Source organism: Prinia subflava, chromosome 2 (genome assembly GCF_021018805.1).
Source record: "Prinia subflava isolate CZ2003 ecotype Zambia chromosome 2, Cam_Psub_1.2, whole genome shotgun sequence".
Lineage (NCBI taxonomy): Eukaryota > Metazoa > Chordata > Aves > Passeriformes > Cisticolidae > Prinia > Prinia subflava.
This window is the reverse complement of record NC_086248.1, coordinates 61,955,676-61,974,447: the sequence shown is the minus strand read 5'-3', so window position 1 is coordinate 61,974,447 and position 18,772 is coordinate 61,955,676.

The following is an 18,772-nucleotide window of genomic DNA, read 5'->3' as shown; positions in this document are numbered from 1 at the left end:
CCCATCTCACCACCACTGGACCCTTTCTACAGGACCATCTCTACTCCAACAAAACCACATCTGTTTCTCCAAGAGGATTTATTTGGACTGCTTCCAAAAGCCTGAGCAATAGGGTGTCAGGTTGTATTTCTGACTCTGTCAGGGTTTCTAGGATTTTTGTTTGTTTGTTTTTGTACTACTACATTTCTATTTTTAGTATTCCTGTTATTCCATGTCCCAAAACTTTGCCTGAAAACCTTTAACTGCAAAATTGTAATAATTTGGAGGGAGGGGGTTTTATATTCTCCTTTCCAAGGGAAACTCCAGTTTTCCCTGGCAGACACCTGTCTTCTCAAACTAAGACATGGGGGAAAGCCCTTGGCTCAGAAAATGCCTTCTAATGTTCACTTTGTGGATCACCTTACTGTGACGGAGCTGAGGCCAAGAAGTAGTGTGAGGACACAGGTTGTTGTCACTGGAGATGGGGAAGGGTAGGGGGAAACTTGTGCAGGAGTTGTCCCAAATAGCTCCTCTTTCACAGGACTTTCGGTCATGGGAAGCGACACTACACATACAGACATTTGTGTCGTAGCATCCCATAGCTGAAAAACAAAGGAGTGTCCCTAAGAGGGTCGCACAGTGGGTCAAAAAGGAGCAGTGCTGTGTGCATTCCTGGTCTGAACATCTGCTGTGCTCCAGTTTTTCTCCCAAAGCCCTGCCTTGATCACGGGACACAAATATCAAAATGTTCATCTGGGCCCTGGCTTTCCAGAAGGTGCATCTGAGCTTTGGAAAAGGTGATTTCAGCTGCAGCATGTTCACTGCAAAAACAAACAAACAAAAGCAGCAGCCTCAGTGGAATCACAGCTCACATCGTCCAAGAAATTAATTACCACAGGCCTCTAGGAAGGACTGATCTGCTCACTCCTTGAGCATAGCTCACTTTAAGATGTTCTTCCTGATGGCCAAATATTTGCTTCCACATAGCAGCAAAATCGGCTCATCTAAAGCCATGTTTGAAATAAGCTTCTGCCCTACCCATTCCTTTTATTTAAGAGCTCTGCTCTTTAGTAGGAAACAATCCAAGATGCTCATGCATGAGGCATCTCTCAAGAATAAACCACATTAAAGAGAAGAAGTCCAAAAGGCAGCAGCTAAAGAAAAAAAAATTGTGTTCAAGTTGCAAGGTTGTCACATCGCTCTGTAAAAGGGGGTGCACCTTAAACAATGTTGGATGTGATTTTTTTTTTCCTCTCAGTGAGGTGAGAAATATATTTGCTATTCCCATCTTGGAAGCAAAAGAAATAGAATAATTATTTCCTTTCCCAGCAAAGCAAAATGAAGCTGAACTTTTAAAAGCTGTGCTTTTTACTTGTGTGCCTTAAACCAACACATTCCCTCACTGGCTGGCATTTGCAACAGACCACATTGCTGCATGTGGCACCAAATTTGGGTTTCAGGTCAGAATTGAGATGTTCTGGTGATAAATGAGGGATGCTTGTTCTATGGACATCTTGTCCCAGAAATACTAGCTAAATTTACCGTAGAGGATTACCAGCTTAATTCTTCCTTAGGAGGTCTTTTAATGGAAAAAATAAATGTTTTGACTGCTCTGGAACCATTCTCTAAACATAAATTGTGACCTCAGTATCAGGCATCCTTGGTCTTCTTTGAAAGTTACTGAGTGTCTCTGTGTCACTCAGAGCACAGACAGTGCCATGGATGTTCACAGATGAGTCTGAAATGAGCAGGTGTCACTCAACATAGGGGTTGTGTCACCCTCATCCTTTGGATCTCTTGAGAGAGACACTCAGAGCCAGTGTGTATATATGCAGAGCATTTCCAGAAAATGGTGGAATATAGGCCAGGATGAGTTTTCTGTTGACACAGGGAAGGGTCTCTTATCTTGCCAGTGCACATCTGCAATCCTCACGAAAAAATTTTTTACCAGAAAATAAAAAGAAGCTGAGACTGCAGGTGTGTGCATTTTATTAAGCCCACTGTGTCCCTTGCAAAAAATGGTTGAAATGGCAGGTGATTGTTTCCATTTTAAGGAAGGTTTAAGATTGACTGACAAGATCTGCATTTGCAGTTCTTATTTCTGCCAATCAAATCACTGAGGACAACAGTGAATAGTGCATATTTAGAAAATGTATTTTTAAAGTTGGGCTTTGACTGAACAGTCTCTACTTCGTGAGAAACTGAAGCCTTCCCTTCCCAACAAGCTGTGACTTAAATGCAGCAAGTGAAAAAGGAAAAAAAAAGGTATAATGAAGAAACAAAAGTATTTAAAAAAAAAAAGTGGTTTTGCCAAATGGACACCAACACCCTACACCCTCTTCTCAGGCTTGGGAGCAAACTGGATTCTCATCTATGAGGACACAGATCAGAAGAAACAGGCAAGGAAGAAGAGACAGTCGGTACCCCTGTATGTTAGGGAATGTTTTGATTTTCTGAAGCTTACTGATGCTGACAATAAGGTTGAGTGTTTATGGATAAGAATCAGTGTGAAGGCCAACAAGGCACTGGCTTTTGAAAGGCAGACTTTGGCCTCTCTAGGAGACTGGTTGATAGAGTCCCATGGTAGTCAGTCCTGAAAGGCAAAGGGGTCCAGGAAGGCTGGACGTTCTTCAAGAAGGAAATCTGAAAGGCATGGGGGTAGGCTGTCTCAACATGCTGAAAGATGAGCCAGAGGGGAAGAAGACCGGCTTGGCTGAACAGAGAGCTTTGGCTGGAATTTGGGGATGAAAAAAGCATTTATGACCTTTGGAAGAAGAGGCAGGCAACTCAGGATGCAAAGATGTTGTGAGGTGCAGGGAGAAAATTAGGACCAAAGCCCAGCTAGAATTTAATCTGGCTACTGCAGTAAAAGACAATAAAAATGTTTCAATAACAGGAGGGCTAAGGAGAATCTCCATCTTTTGTTCAATGTGGGGGGAAGTGACAAAGGATGAGAAGACTGAGGTACTTAATCCCTTCTTTGCCTTAGTCTTTAATGCAACCAGGGTTGTTGGGGTACCCAGTACCCTGAGCTGGAAGACAGGATGGGGAACCAAATGAAGTCCCCATGGTCTAAGGGGAATCCATTAGTGACCTGCAACACTATTTAGGTACACACAAGTTTATAGGGCTGGATGGGATCCACCCAAGGGTACTGAGGGAGCTGGCAGAACTGCTCACCAATTCACTTTCCATCATTCACCAGCAGTCCTGGGTAACTTAGGAGGTCCCAGTTACCAAATGTGAAACTCATTTACAAAAATGGAAGGAAGGAGGATCCAGGGAACTGCAAGCCTGTAAGTTTGACCTTGGTCCTAGAGAAGATCATAGAGCAGATCACCACACAGGGTACATACAGGACAACTGGGAAATCAGGCCCAGCCAGGGTGGGTTTATGAAAGGTGGGTCCTGCTTAACCAACCTGATATAAGTTTACAATAAGGTGACCCCACTTAGTGGATGAGGGGAAAGCTGTGAATATAATCTACCTGGACTTTAGTAAATCCTTAGACACCATTTCCCACAGCATTCTCCTGGAGAAACTGGCTGCTCATGCTTTGGTCTGGTGGTGTGTTCAGTGGGTTAAAAGCTGGCTGGATGGTAGGGTTCAGGCAGTGGTGATGAATGGTGCTGCATCCAGCTGGGAACCCGTCACTTGTGGTGTTCTCCAGGGACCAGTGTTGGGGCCAGTTCAGTATGTGCATTGATGATCTGGATAAGGGGATTGAGACACTAGGTTGGGTGGGACTGCTGATCTGCTGGAGGGCAGGAAGGTTCTGCAGAGGGATCTGGACAGGCTGGATCAGTGGGCCCAGGCCAGTGGTTTGGGGTTCAATAAGTCCAAGTGCTGGGTCCTGCCCTTGGGTCACAACAGCCCCAGGCAGTGCTGCAGGCTGGGGGAAGAGTGGCTGGGAAGTGTCCTGGCAGAAAAGGACCTGTGGGTGCTGTCAGCAGCAGCTGAACATGAGCCAGCTGTGCCCAGGGGCCAAGAAGGGCGATGGCATCCTGGCCTGGATCAGCAATGGTGTGGGCAGCAGGAGCAGGGCAGGGATTGTCCCCTGTACTCGGCACTGCTGAGGCTGCACCTTGGATCCTGTGATCGGTTCTGGGCCCCTCACTGCAGGAAGGAATTGAGGGGCTGGAGTGAGCCCAGGGCAACAGAGCTGGTGAAGCACAAGTTCTTTGAGGAGCAGCTGAGGGAGCTGGGAGTGTTCAGTCTGGAGAAAAGGAGGCTCAGGAGATACCTTATCACTCCCTACAACTGCGAAAGGAGGTTGCAGCCAGGTAGGGGTCAGCCTCTTCTCCCAGGTAACAAGAGATAGGATGAGAGGAAATGACCTCAAATCGCACTAGGAGAGGTTTAGATTAGATATTAGGAAAAAAATTCTTCACTAAGAGCATTAGTTAAGCATTGAAATAGACTGTCCAGGGAAATGATTGAGCCTCTGTCTCTGGAAGTATTTAAAAGACATGTAGATGTGGTGCTTGGGGACATGATTTAGTGGTGGACTTGGCAGTGCACAGCTGAACTTGATAATTTCAGACATCCTTTCTGATAAACAGTTCTCTAATTCTAACCCTTTTCTGCAGCATGGCTACCACCCACATCTCAGCTTCATCAGTCCCCTCCCTTTTATTCTGCTCTTGCTGCCAGGTGGTCTGGCATTCCCTTAGCACAGCCTCAAAGGACTCTGCAGTGCGGGGGATTGGAAAGACAAACCAAATTCTTCTCCTGAGATAGGCAGGTAGGTCCCCAGGTGCCTGTCCTCATTACAGATTGTGCTTTGGGAGCTGGATCCAGCTGGCAGAAGTTTCTCATTAAGATGGCAAGGCTGAAAATGTGAACCTGGAGGGAAACTACACAGTTGTGGAGCAGAGGTGGCCTTTGAGGTTAGGGCTAAAGAGCAGGTGATAAGACTGTTCTATTTTTATTTTAGCTTAGCATTGTGGGATTCTGTTAGTTATGGAAGTGGCAGCATGTTTTGGGTGTGTACAGGCTTATTTGGATTTCCCACCCTTACATCCTCTGCTCTAAAAATGTTATGATCTTGCAAGTGTTAAATTTTGACTAGTTCTAGCATAGGCTTGGGACAGGAAAAAGCTTGTTTTAGGACTGCTGAAGTCTGGATCTTGTACAGTGTGTGGGAGTTGTGCTCTAGCTATTTTTCTGGTATGTATTTGAGGAAAAGCAGGGAGAGTAGGCAGAGCTCATGCTCTGCTTATTTTTGTGCTAGCAAACAGCATAGCCCTGGCAGAGGAAAAAGGATTTAAAGTGTTGATCTGACACGCTAAAGCCATGGGCAGCTCCTGACAGCATCTTCAGACATATGAGGTGGTCGAGGGCAAGGGCTGCTGCTACCCTTTTGTTACTGGAAAGAGTAAGCACCAACAGAATACAAACAGGAGAAAGAAATTAGATGCATGGCAATTGTGGAAGCTTTAAGAGTCTCAGGTCTTTGAGGTCTGCCAGCCCTGCAGACTCTCCATCTCTTTTAGCCAGTTTCCTACACGACAGCCCACCTGTGTGGCTTCTTAGGAGCTTTTACAAAAAGCACTTTACGTGGCCAGCTCTAAACTCTGCAATGCTCTTCCAGCAGTGCAGCCCTTGCTGGCTGGAAGTGGTGGGCAGCAGGGCTGTGGTCTGTACAGCCACATAGCCACACTTCTTCCCAGGGTGGGTGAGGCGTGTGTTTGCACGTCCAAGGAAGCTTTACTTGGAGCTCAACTCCACTGTGATTATTTCAGCGGCTTTTCTCCCCCTTGATTTTGTGTACAGAAGGAGAGGTGTTCTGAGTAACTCTGCCAAAATTCACCAAACTCTGCTCCACATATGTTTCAAAGGATCCGTAGGTCTAACAGCTGCACTTATTTAGTGATAAATGGTGATAAACACTAGCTGAAGTAACTATCCTCTGTTAAGAGAGCACCCCTGTGTCTGTTGACTCCTGCTCTCTCTTATTCTGCTCTCTGCACTGGTGGCATCTGCCACATCCAGTGTTGTCTGGGTGCCAGCTGACCGCATGATCCAGCTTTCCAGTGATGGATGGCTGCAGCTGCTGCTGCTGCACGGGGCACTTCAGCAGCATTGCCTGGTCACATCTGGTGAACCTGCATTGCAGCCACTGCTCGCTGAAGAGCGTACCTGAGGAGAGCTCAGAAAAAAGAGAGGGGGGACCAAACAGCAGGTGAAATAATATTGGGAAATCTAGAGAAGCCTTTTAGTCCTTAGCTCTGTAGCCTAGTTCAGCTGAGGGCATAGGAATGCTGGGCAAACAGAAATGAACTGCCAAACTTCAAAATTAGCCCACCTCATCTGTCCCTATTTCCTTGCATTGCAAGGAGGTTCAAAATCTCCATGAAGAAAAATTACAATCATTGAGTCACTCCAATAGCAGTGATCTGGCTGCCTGCCCCTGCCAGCCTGCTACACAACTTGTGTGCTAATGTTTGGATTTTAGTGGTGGGAAACTAATGTCAGGCTGCACTCCCTTCATGCACCATTGGGCTGTGCTTATGGTCGCTCTTGGCAGCACCAAATGATTAAACAGATAAAACCATCAGTCTTGTTATTTCCAAACATTAACCTAAGTGCTAATAAAGCACAACCCGTGTCTTCCTTATGGACTCTGCAGAGCTGAGTCACACTAAAAGCAGGATCTGAATGCTGGAAAAGGCCTCATACTTCTTCCCTGTGCTGAGAGGCAATACCTCTCTGTGAGCAGAGCTTGCCTTGGGGAGCTTTGCTGGGAGAAAGGTGACAGAGCTGGGCTGCCAAGAAAAGCAAGGAGGCTGTGACACCCCCGCCCCTTTCAATTTGAAGGCAGGGGTGTGTTGTGCTGGAGGGATGGATGGATGGCCATGTCTCTGCCCCTTCTCCTCCCTTCCAATACTGAAAAATTATCTCCTCTCAGCCCCCAGGCTGGGTGGGGAATGTTTCTCAGGCCCCAAGGCAGAGGAAATGAAGTGATTCTCCCTCTCAGTGGACTTTGCCCTTGGTGGCTGAAGATATTTTTTTCCAAAACATCCCCAGCAAAACCAGAGGGCTTTGTAAATTCATTATGTCACTGAGGAATCTGTTTAATCAGCTGCCTTTCCCTGGAGGCACTTTACACTTAATGAGAGACATGATGGATAGAATCAAAACTGGTTCACAAGAGTTTAGCCTCAAACCCCTCAGATGATGTGTTACTGACTGTGCTGTAATTTAGAGGAGCAAATGAAGACACTGAGTATCTCTCACCCTGTCTGAGAGGGATGGTGGCAGAGGCAACACATGAAAGCCTAGAGCTCTGTATTGCATCATTCCTTTCCTAGGTGTCATCACAATGAATAACCAAAGTCTCCATGTTGCCAGGAGCCTGATCCATGCTCCTGGTACTACTTGGCAAGCATGCTTGTTCCCCAGTTCACTGTGCCAGCTACATGATAAGGCATATCCTAATTTAGCTTATTTATATATGAAGGTACTTATTCAAAATGCAGCCAAATGAGAAACATTGCAAATATATGAGAAGGAGCTTTGTAAACTAGACAAACAGTGGGACCCCAGAGATGGAATATGGAATAGTTGCAACTTCAGGTTCAAAACTCATTTTGCATGTATTCTTAACATGGAAACAGAAGGCACTTATTTGTTTCTCTGCCTGTTTGCTTTCCCCAGTTGCAGATGCTGTGTCTAGTCCTTTCAATTAACTTGTACCCTGACTTCTTACTGTGATGGGACGTGATGATGTACCAGCATCTTTCCCACTATAAAGTTATGTGAACACATACAAGGTCCTCAGGAAATTTTGCTGTGAAGGACTCTCTGTGGACCTGCATGTGATGTTGTGCCCTTAGAAACACGCCAAGTATTTCATTCCTGTAAAATAATTCCCATACCAGGATTTCATTAGCCTTTACCTTCTAGCTTTTCATTTTTTTCTTCTGACTAAATAAAGACTAAATTATTTGTAACAGGATTTTCCTGCAGTGCAATTGTGCTAGCAGCAGCTGAGCATATTCCGTAGATGAAGGGAGCAACACTCTCTGCCAGGAGGGAACGGTGATTTCATAGGATCATAGAATGGTGTGGGTTCCAAGGGACCTTTAAAGATTATCTCGTTCTGTCCTCCTGCCATGGGCAGGGATACCTTTCACTAGACCAGGTTGCTCAGAGCTCCATCCAACCTGGGATGGGGCATCCACAATTTCTCTGGACAACAGGTTTTTAGTACTTCACCACTCTCATAGGAAAGAATTTCTTCCTAATATCTGATCTAAACCTACCCTAAGCTATTCTCCATTGTCCTGTCACTACGTGCCCTTGCAAAAAGTCCCTCTCCAAGTGTTGTGTATCTCCCTTTAGATACTGGAAAGCTGCTGTAAGGTCTCCCCAGAGCCTTCTCTTTCTTCTCCAGGCTGAACAATCTCATCTTTCTCACCCAGTTTTCCCAGGAGAGATGCCCAGCTCTCTGATGACCCTCCTCTTTGTGACCCTCCTCTGGACTTGCTCCAAGAGATCTCATGTCCTTCTTATGCTGGGAGGCCCAGGTGGGGTCTCACCAGAGCAGAGCAGAGGGGCAGAATCCCCTCCCTCACCCTGCTGGCCACACTGGTTTTGATGCAAAAGGTTGGCTCTCTGGGCTGCAAATGCACATTGCTGGGTCATGCTGAGCTTTTCCTCCACCAACACCCCCAAGTCCTTCTCTTCAGGGCTGCTCTCAATCCATTCCCTGCCCAGTCTGTATCTGTGGGGATTGCCCTGACCCAGGTGCCAGACCCTGCACTTGGCCTTGCTGAACTTCATGACCTGCCCAGGTCCCTGTGGATGCCATCCCTTCCCTCCATGTGTCATTGGCAAACTCTCTGGGGGTGCACTCGACCCCGCTGTCCATGTTTGAGTCACCCACAGAGTGTTACACTGATGTTTGCTCGGTTCTGTCAAGCAGTGGCTGCCAGAGCCCGGGCTCACTGCAGAGATGGGCTCCTGGTTATACCACCCTGGGAGCTGGAAGGACCAGCACCCTTTGGCCCTCATGCACTTATTGAAAAGAGAGCCAAAAGTGTGAACATTTGAACTGTCTGATTGGTTTTTACCTGCTCTGGGTTCCAGTGGTCTTAATGTTGAGCTGCCCTAGGTCATAAACCTACCATCCAACATCACACCCCAGAGACTCACCTTTATTGAAAGAAGTGTAATTTAGTGTGGATGAATCTATTCATTTACCTGCCAAAACACGATAAATAGAATTCCATTGAGAAAAGGCCTAAAATGAATGGGTTTTATTAATTTATATATAGTTTATAAAACACTTTTTTGTAATTGTGCATGTTTTGGATGTAAGTATTTAGATTTTGATATTGCCAAAGTGTACAATTTGTTTGTGATAACTTTAGGAGGTATAGAGCTTGGAATAACAAAACCATTTTCTCAGGATGAGATGTAATGCATAGTAAAGTAGATGTACAGTCATGATATTTATTTTACTTTCAGCTGTTATAATTGATAGTCTACATAATGTACACATATGAGGTTTTTAATATAAATATGGGTTTGTGAGAGTACCACTTACCATGACTCTGTAACAAATTATTTAGAGATTGTCTATGGGCTGTTGGTATCTTTCCCAGTTTTTAAAATTTTTGTTCTAAGTTTAAAAAGACTGAAGTTGTTGGTATCTTCCCCACCTTTTTTTTTCCTTTTTTTTTTAAATTAGTTTAAAAGGATCACAGAGGAAAACAAAATTTAGCCTGGAATTGATTTTTGCATCAGCTGGTTTTACATTAAATAATAATATGGTATTAAAAAATTGCATTGTCATCTCCTCCTGTGAAGTTGCATTATGTTCTGTACCCTTGGCTCACTTATTAATCCTTCAGTAGCACACACTTAATTGCTCAGCAAATGACACAACATGTGAAGAAATAATACCAACAATGTGATTTATATCTCTCCAGGCAAAACCACTGAGGACTGGATCATCTGCCTTCACTTATTATACTCCAGCACAGGAACAGCCTGATCTGAAAACTGTGGCCAGGTAGGACACACTGAAAATATGTACCCTGGAAACAAAAGGAATGTCTGCTATATGAGGCAAGCACAAGTCTGAACTGCTCTTAAAACTAAACACATGCGTGGTGGTCAGGACCTTGGAGGCTCTGAGCTGGTGTGTGCAGAGCAGAACAAGCACAGTGGGAGCACCAAAGCCCAGCCTGGCTGCTGGACACCCACTGGAGGGAGCTGGGGGAGGCAACCAAAGAAATAAGTCTGGGTCCAGTGGGATACAGATACATTGAGCCAGCAGGACTTCTAGGGGGAGAGAGAAGGGAAGGGTGGATAGAGAGAAGCGTTTTTATAGCTGGTGGGGTTTGCCACTATGAGTCCACCTGGAGTACTGAAGACATTTTGCCAACACAGGCATCAGCTCACCAGTTTCTAGACAGTGGCTAGAAGTGATGGAGAGCAGAGCCTGCTGGACATCATTTTGAACAGCCACAGCAGAAATATTGCCTCCAGTCCAACCCCAAGCTTTGGCATGCCAGGATTCAAATCTTCCAAATGCATCATGTTTTAAAGATCAAGTAGAAAACCTGGCACATGTAGATTGTGTGGGTCATTATATCTCCTTGTGTCTTGCTCTGTACTTTGGAGGACAAAGGGTGCAGATCTTCTGATGCAACCAGCTAGGAAGAGAAGAACCAGTTCAGCCCATTTGTTCTCCTTCAGCCTACAGAAATATCTGAAGAGCAGAAGCGTGGTGTCCACCATGTTATGTTGTTGCACAGTTCATTTTTTCCAATTGGAATTAATTTTTCCCTCCAAATCTACTGTTCCCATTTCTCTTGCTTTTTCCCAATGTAATAATTTTAAAACAAATACGTTTTTAGCATAAGGAAATTAGCAAATCAATGTATTGAAAATGGAACTGTTTTCTTTCCTTGTGAGTGAAGCAGGCTGTCATGTGGGTCCTACACATTTCACAGGATCAAGGCTTCAGTGATATTGCTTATTATTTGCATTGTGGCACTCTGTCTCGCCCTGTCTCTTGCATTTATTTGAATTTTTCTATTCTGTCATTTTTTCCTATTCACTTCTATTTCTGATCTTTTTGTTTTGTCAGACAGAAGACAAACACACTCTACAGGCCAAAAAGAAGAATCACTTAGCAATTTCGTGGGTTGCATGAAATGCTATCCCTGGAGAGCAGTGACTGAAAAGAGTTGAGGCAGTGGTAGCCCAGATCAGCCACGTTGCCCAGAGGCAGAGCCCTCACACACTGGTGTCTGTAGGGGGGTCTGGAGTTGATTCCTGTCCAAACTCTGTTTGCCACCTGCACAGCTCAGGGTACCTGCACTGCAGGCAGCACCTGCCAGCTCAGCGTGTGTCTGAGATGGTCTGCATCAGCCAGGCATGGTCAGAACACATCTCAGGAGAACATATCCCCCCCACCAGGAGGGGCAGCAAGGCCTGCTCTTCATCTGTAGAGCGTGGATGGCCCAAAGCACCCAGAAGATGCAGAGTGGAGCTGGAAGATGGGGGTATAGAAGGAAGGTTGGAGGGGTGGGTCACAGAACTTGCTATGCTTTTCACCTCATGGTGCTTTTGGACTTAATAGCACTTAAAAACCTTTCCAGGCTTCTTGCTTCAGTTTGGTAGAGTCTCTGAACCCCACTGAGAATCCCTTATACTGCTGATTTTGTTGTTTAATCTGCTCAGGTCCTAAATGTTTTTGTTCTAAATTTTCAAGCTGCATATGAAGAAGCAATAGAGTGAGGGTCTCTTGCTCATTTGGGTTCAGATCATAATTCCAATTCTATAGGAAATAAAAATGGAGAATCCTTTGCTTAGAAAATAGTGGAAAAACAGAAAAGAAGAGCCATGAGGAAAGATCTGTGAACTGCTGGCTGTACAGTTCAGGAAGGAATGCAAGCACAGGGTGTTATATGATTTCTGTGATGGTCATCTGTTGTACAAGCTACAAACACTGTGGACCTTAAAGACATCTCTCTTGAGTTCTAAAATCCCTGAACTAGTCTGAGTCATTTGTACAGCTGAACAGACTCAAGGTCTCTGAAGTAAATTGGAAATACCTGTAACTCTGCAGAAAATTAGGGAAGAGTTATGTAGTCCCAAAGCAGAGGAAGAAATAAAAAGGAGTCATAAAACCTCTGGTCTCTGGGAAAGCTCTGGGTGAAGATGACTTTCTAATAGAATTTTCTAAACTCTCTCAGTCTCACTTGGATTCTGACATATGGAAAAATTTTTGAAAGGTCAAAGCAAAAGGGTTCCATTTCAGCATTAATTGCAGTGTTGGGTTTTCTTAACTCTCTCTCCTAGGAAATAATCCACCAATGCACCATTTGCAATAATGAAAGAACAGGCCAATTCTTCTGACTAATATGACTCAGAAGACATAGGTTAAAACAGCATCTAGAAAATGTCTGAGCAGCATACCTTATGGACAAGAACTCAGCATATAACTTGAGGTTGACATTAATCAGAAAGCTGCTAGAGAGTCTTATAGGCCTGCTATTATAATTTGCTATTTTTAAAATTCTCTGAAGTAATCAGAAAATCAACCAGCTCAACACCCCTAAAGAGAGCTGCTCCCCACCCACCAGCAGTGGCTGACTTCACTGTTGACATAAAAACCATGAAGATCTCGGTCTAGTATTCTGCCATGTAATTGTATCCTTAATTTTGGCCTTGTTGAAAGTCTGCTGGAAAACTGATCTTGTGTGTCCTCATTAGAAGCAATTCATATGTAAATCATTTAAGATTTTTTTTTAACTTAAAGAAAGAAAACATTCCTGTGACTCAAACATTCTGCAGGCTCTGGCTCCTCTGGTGGCTCCTGTGTGGCTGTGACTCCTGGCAAATCAGAGTGAGAAGGTTGCTGGCCAGGCTTTCACCTTCTCTTGCCTTAGCTGCTGGACAAAGCACCTGTCAAGAGACTTTACCTTCTCCCAGCCTTGGGTCACTCATTGAAGAGGCATGAGGTGAAGCTCTGCTACCTCCCACACTCTTCTGCCTGGCAAACACCCATGGAGCCTGTTTTGCCTTTTTCTCCCCAGTTCTATCTCACAGAAAGAAAAGAGAGTAAACACAAAAACCTTCACAACTCCCTTCAGTCAATAGTAGCCATCTAATTACCAGCTTTCCTGCATATTGGGAGGCTTAATTTTTGCTCTTTTATGTGCAAAAATAAGTTGAAGTGGTAGTAGTGGAATGACATCCTAGTGTTAAAATGGAATGACATTAAAAAGACATTAAATAAACAAGTCAGATGACTTCTCTGGGCCTTTATCAATAAAACTGATGAAGCAGCATATGAGGTAACAGCCAAGTTCTTGTCTAAAAGTACAACTTTGATAAAGTTTGGGCACCTATTTCTTCCGAGTATTTCTGGAGTTAGAAATGGAAGTCATCATGAAAGTGTTGACAGCAATTTGAAGGTGTAAAGCAATACTGCATCTTTACCATGATTTCTATGTTTTTGAATTGGATGAGCTGAGTCCTTCACACTCTTAACTGTTCCTAAAATATAATGTCTGAGGTATTTGTCTCTAAAAAAGCTGAGGTTTTGTTGCTTAAGAGTAAATTTTGAACTACTGCTGAAGGTGTTTGGAACTTCTCTTTGGCACCTTGTTATTATAGGCACATAAAAATGTAGACGAGTGGGACTAGGTAGCAGATGATGAAATTTAAGTTGATTAAAATCTGTTTGTCAAAACAGTTTTTTCTCCTTGTATAAGGAATCCTACATGAAAAGATAGGAAGGAAAAAATAAAGGTAGAGCTTGAGGCAATTTGGGGTATCTTGTTCATGAATTGTCCAGTTCAATGCAAAAAAAAAATCTTACAGCTGCTAGGAATCTGACCTGGTGCCCAGAAATGTGTAAAAGCACAGCTGGCCCTGTCTGGGCTGCAAATCAGCTTTAACACTAATGGCAACGACTTTATTTCAAGAGAGTATTTAGCTTCAAAATATGAATAGGGGCTGCATGTTCCAAATGTCATCTGTCAATTTAACAAATGGCAACTATATACACATCTTAATGCCAGATTGCTGTTTCATTAGGCTTCTCGTGGGTTATTCCTTCTTGGTAGCTGGCATTATTCTAGCTGGAGCAGCAGAAAGGCAGGAAGGAAGAAGCTCCTCGCCACTGCGATGCAGAGCAGCTCCTGGCTGCTTTTCAGGGCAGCAGGAGAGAGACAAGGGCACAAAATGAAAATATGCCAGAGGAGAACAACAGGGGAACCTGTTCCACGGTACAGCCAAGTTAAGCTCGTCACAGGACCAGAGACAGAGATATCTTGGAGTTAGTTCTGAAACTGCGGCCTCGGCACACAGGCAAGTGCTGCTGGCTGCTGGGCAGCACTGCCCGAGGGTGGTCTGAAAGCTGAACCGAGCAGGCAGGTGGCTCCAAACGGGAGCACTCTGGAGCTCTGTGGCAGAGTATAAAGGCAGATCAAAGGCTCACAGGAACGAGCAGATAAACTCCCAGCACGATATGCTGAAGTGAGCGAGTGCTGAGGAAACAGCCATGGCACGGGGTGAAGGCAAAGATGGGCAAGAGTCTGAGCTGTCCCACTCTGCCCAGCTCCATCCAACCCACCGCGATGCCATTTCCCGCCTGTCCTCTGTGGCACAGCAGCACTGCGAGGATTCTCTGCATCTAAAGGTCAATCCATGGGCTGACTCTCCCTGAGCTGCAGCTGCCCACCCCAAAGTTGTCAGATTTCCCGTGCAGTGGAAATGCTTCTGAAGTGTCCTACTTTGTAAGTAATCAATGTTTTGTGGCTACCATGGCTGAGAGCCTTCAGCCCTCTCCCTTATCACTGGTAGCTCAAGCATCCTTATGGAGCACCCTGACAGGATAGACTCATTAAAACATTTTAAAGTACACTAAACAGGTACAGTTTTGAATGATTTGTTCAGGCTGCTGCCAGTGCAAGTGCTGCCCAGCATGACTGGAGAGAGATTGCAGTGGGCAAGAAAATTAGTTTCTTTAGAAAGGACTTATTTTCTGTCTGCAGGGCCAGGTAACAAATAACAGGCTGGTCAATACAAGAACAGTGGGCTCCCCTGCCAAGCAGCTCTGAATGCACAGGTGAGGCAGACCACAGAGGGGCAGCCAAGTAAACTTGTTCACAGGATAAACTGACTTCATTTAATTGTACCACAGCATCCAGGGCAGTTCACGCTGGCGTTCATAAACCAGGGGTAACGTGAACCACTCTCCCCCTGCCCCACAGCATTCCTGCTAGGAACCTGCTTCTCCCCAGACGAGTCTCACTTGCTCAAGCGTGAGGGGCTCAGTGAATGAGCTGCTGCTTCCCTTGCTGAATGGGAAGGGAAAATTTGGGAAGGGAAAATTTGGGAAGGGAAAATTGCATTGGATCCTCACAGAGCACTGGCACAAGCACTGACACATCTGTGCAGAGGCAGTGGAGGGTTCTACTGGAGAGTTAGAAACAGAGTTTACCATGAGTCCAGTCTCCTAACAAACCTTTCCTGCTCAAACTGGCTGATAATCAAATTGTCCTTTTTTCTCCTTTCAAGAAAAGCAGATTTTGCAGGGAGATGGAACAGTTACTTGTCTTCATTTTACTTACTTTAAGCATGTGGAAAAAGCTGGCAAGCTTTTGAACTCTGTGTCCCTATGGCTGGATGTTGGAAACCTTGCCTGTTTTCTTCTGTCACTTGGCTTAATAAAAGATGTTGCCCCTCCCTACAAACCTTGTTTCTCTTGCGCAATGTGCCTGCACAAATAATGGCTGTTTATATCCTCCCAAACTAATGTGGCTGTGATGGCTGCCTCTAAGGCTTGAAAGGAGAAAGCAGGAATCAAAGTTACAGGAATAAATTAATTTTTATTGCACTGCCTCCTTGCATGCAGAGAAAGCCAAATGGTTAGAGAAGTGCCACGGCAAATCTTCCTCCACAGATAAATGTGAAATCCTGACATCAGAAAAATCAGTGCCCCTCCAGAATCTCAGTCAAAATTTCAGAAGCTGTCCCTGCTTTATCCAGCAGGACAGCACACACAGACACCACAGCAACTGAGGCTTATGTGTGCCACTGTAGCTGAGGACAGTGCGTCACTGCTCAGGCACAAATAAGAGATGAGCCCAAGTCTCTGCCCCTGGCAGAGCCCTTCATTTTATTTTATCCCTCATCCCCCTCTATCCCCACTCCTCCTGTTTCTTTTTAAAAAATCACTTGGATTTTTAAAAGACAAAAGGAAGGCACCATGTGAAAACATCGCTATGGAAACATCACAGGCTCACTTGTACTTGCCTGCCAAGCAACTACCTAACTGAAGTTTTATATCCTACTGGATCACTGTTGGCCATCTGCTCTCCTTCAAACTTCTCTGAATTCCATATTTTCCTGAAAAGTTCATTTTTAGAAAGGAGAGAGGAGGAGGCAAAGGGAGAATCCAGTATTCTTGGCTAGTGCAGAGCTATTGTGAAAAAGGAAGATAAACTCACTTTGGAGCAGCCTCTTAAAAAGACGAAGATCCATGTTTTGTGAAGTAATTTCATAGACAATACCTTGTTTCTAGATGCACTTTAATGATAAGAGTATCCATTGGCAGCCACAAGGCAAAACACACAAACAGCTGCTTCTAGTACTCTTGCACTAATTGTCGTCCTCTCCCTTGCTCTCATTTAGCCTCCAATGTATTTTCTTCTAAAATGTAACAGTTACTGCCTACACTGGAGTTGTTGGCTGCAGGCTCCACAGCCTTGATCCAAATAAAACACAGAAATAGATTTCCTGCCAAGCACCGAGGAAGTTTGAAGACTTCAATTTTTAAAAATATAATCTTTTTATCAGTGCCCTAAGCCTGCCAAAGGTAATTACGGGCCATGGCGCATTTACATTAATGCATAGGTCCTACAGACATTTCAAAAGCTTAATGGAGAAACTCCATAAATGCACATATCGAAAAACAAATTAATTAAATTAAACTGTCATGTAAAGATATCACTTAATTTTGCAGAGCGGAAGGCGCTCTTAATGGGAATGGAATGGATCAGTGAGCATTTCAAAACCCAAAGCTATAATTTAAATTCAGGCTCTCCTCTGGTGTGCAAGTCACAAGACATATTTATTATAGCCTTGGATTGTCAATTGTAATCGGTTTAGCAGAGACAAAGCCGTGTTGTTTTGCTTCCTGCCCTCCTAGCTGGTTCAATATATTTTGATGTCAGACTATTGACAAGCAAACCAAAGGCTGAAATAAAATCATGTTTACCTGTGATGAACTGGCAAAAAAATGCAGTCCAAGGCAAATGTAATCCTGAAGCCCAAACGTTTATTTATCAAGCAGCAAGGGGAAGATGGTGAAGCATTTAAACTTCTTTAAATAAACCAGCTGAATATATTTACTGCTGCTCTTGAGGCCTGCTATGTGGCAACCTAGAAACAAACAGATAAAAATAAGTAAAAGCACTGTGAAAGTGAAAAGCACCATTTATAAGCTGCTGCTCTTGAGTTTTCCAGGTGTCAGTAGCAATTAAAGTTGCTGCTCTTGACACTCGTCTAAAGCTAGAGCCACAGCCTGACACCAGCAGGTCCCCAGCAAACAGACAGCGATACTTCTTCCAGGCTGTGCAACCCAGTTTGCTGCAGGATTTCACCTGGTAGCAGCAGTTACAACCCAAACGTGTGCTTCTGTAGCCATGAGCAAGCATCTCCTCATTGAATAAGCTTCCTAGAATGCTTCAATTCTTGTCCTAATACTCCTTCTGTATTCTCTAATTCTCTCTCTTGCTGAGCCCGTTTTCTGATGTGAAGCACTCAAAGCAGCCAGCCCATCAGGTTATAATTGTCATGGCTTCCTCTTGCCTTTTTCCAGCCCCTGTATTGAGCTTAATCACACAGACGTTTCTCTGAGTCTGAACTTAGAACCTTCTACCCAGCATCTCTGTAATTTCTTGTGGCTCTCTCAGGTTTGCAAATCTGACTCCAAAACACGCTGACAAGCTCAAACTCATGAGGAGCTGTGGCACAGCAGACTGGGACACCAGCTTGAGGCACACCTCTGAGGGCAGTGGCACAGGACCAGCCTCCCGCGCATGGTGGGATGGCCTTTGGCAGGGAGCGAGGAGAGCACGGCCTGGGGGAGCAAGGAGCACCAGCTGCACGGCTCTGAGCAGTGGCTTGTGCTCACACGGGAGCTGATCTGTTTATTTTATAAAAATACCTGCATGTCTGCATTTGTTCTTACTCGGGCACGTAGCAGGATTTTCAGGTGAATGGGTTGCATTTTTGCCTTCAGTGTAATCTTTCAGCAGTTTGTTCCCAAAGCTAATTATTATGCTAAAATACTCCAACCCCAACCAACCAATGAACCAACCAAAAGAGCCAAAACAAACCCCTCCCCCATCCAAATTCGCCTCAATACCAGACCACTGTTCTTTTGCTTATATATTACAATAAGCAGAAGTATCTTTTATAACCTTTCTGTAAAATGACAGGTTTTAGCTTGCCTCACTATTTTTCTTCCATGCCTCTGTTCCAAGATGCACATTATTAGCCTTGATCAGTCTCAACATAAATTTTTATTTTTCTCACCCTTGTCAGTCTCCTTTTGCTTTGAACAAGATTTGAACTGTTTATTAAGTGACAGGTCACCACTGACAAAAAAATTCTGTTCCAACTTAAGGGCTGAAAAATTGGTCAAAGTTTTTAAAATGTGATTTGTCCTACCACCAGTAATCTTTTTACTTATTTACATGGCTCCTACCATCACACACATTCCAATAACAACATCCTTCTTTGAAAGAAGGCAAT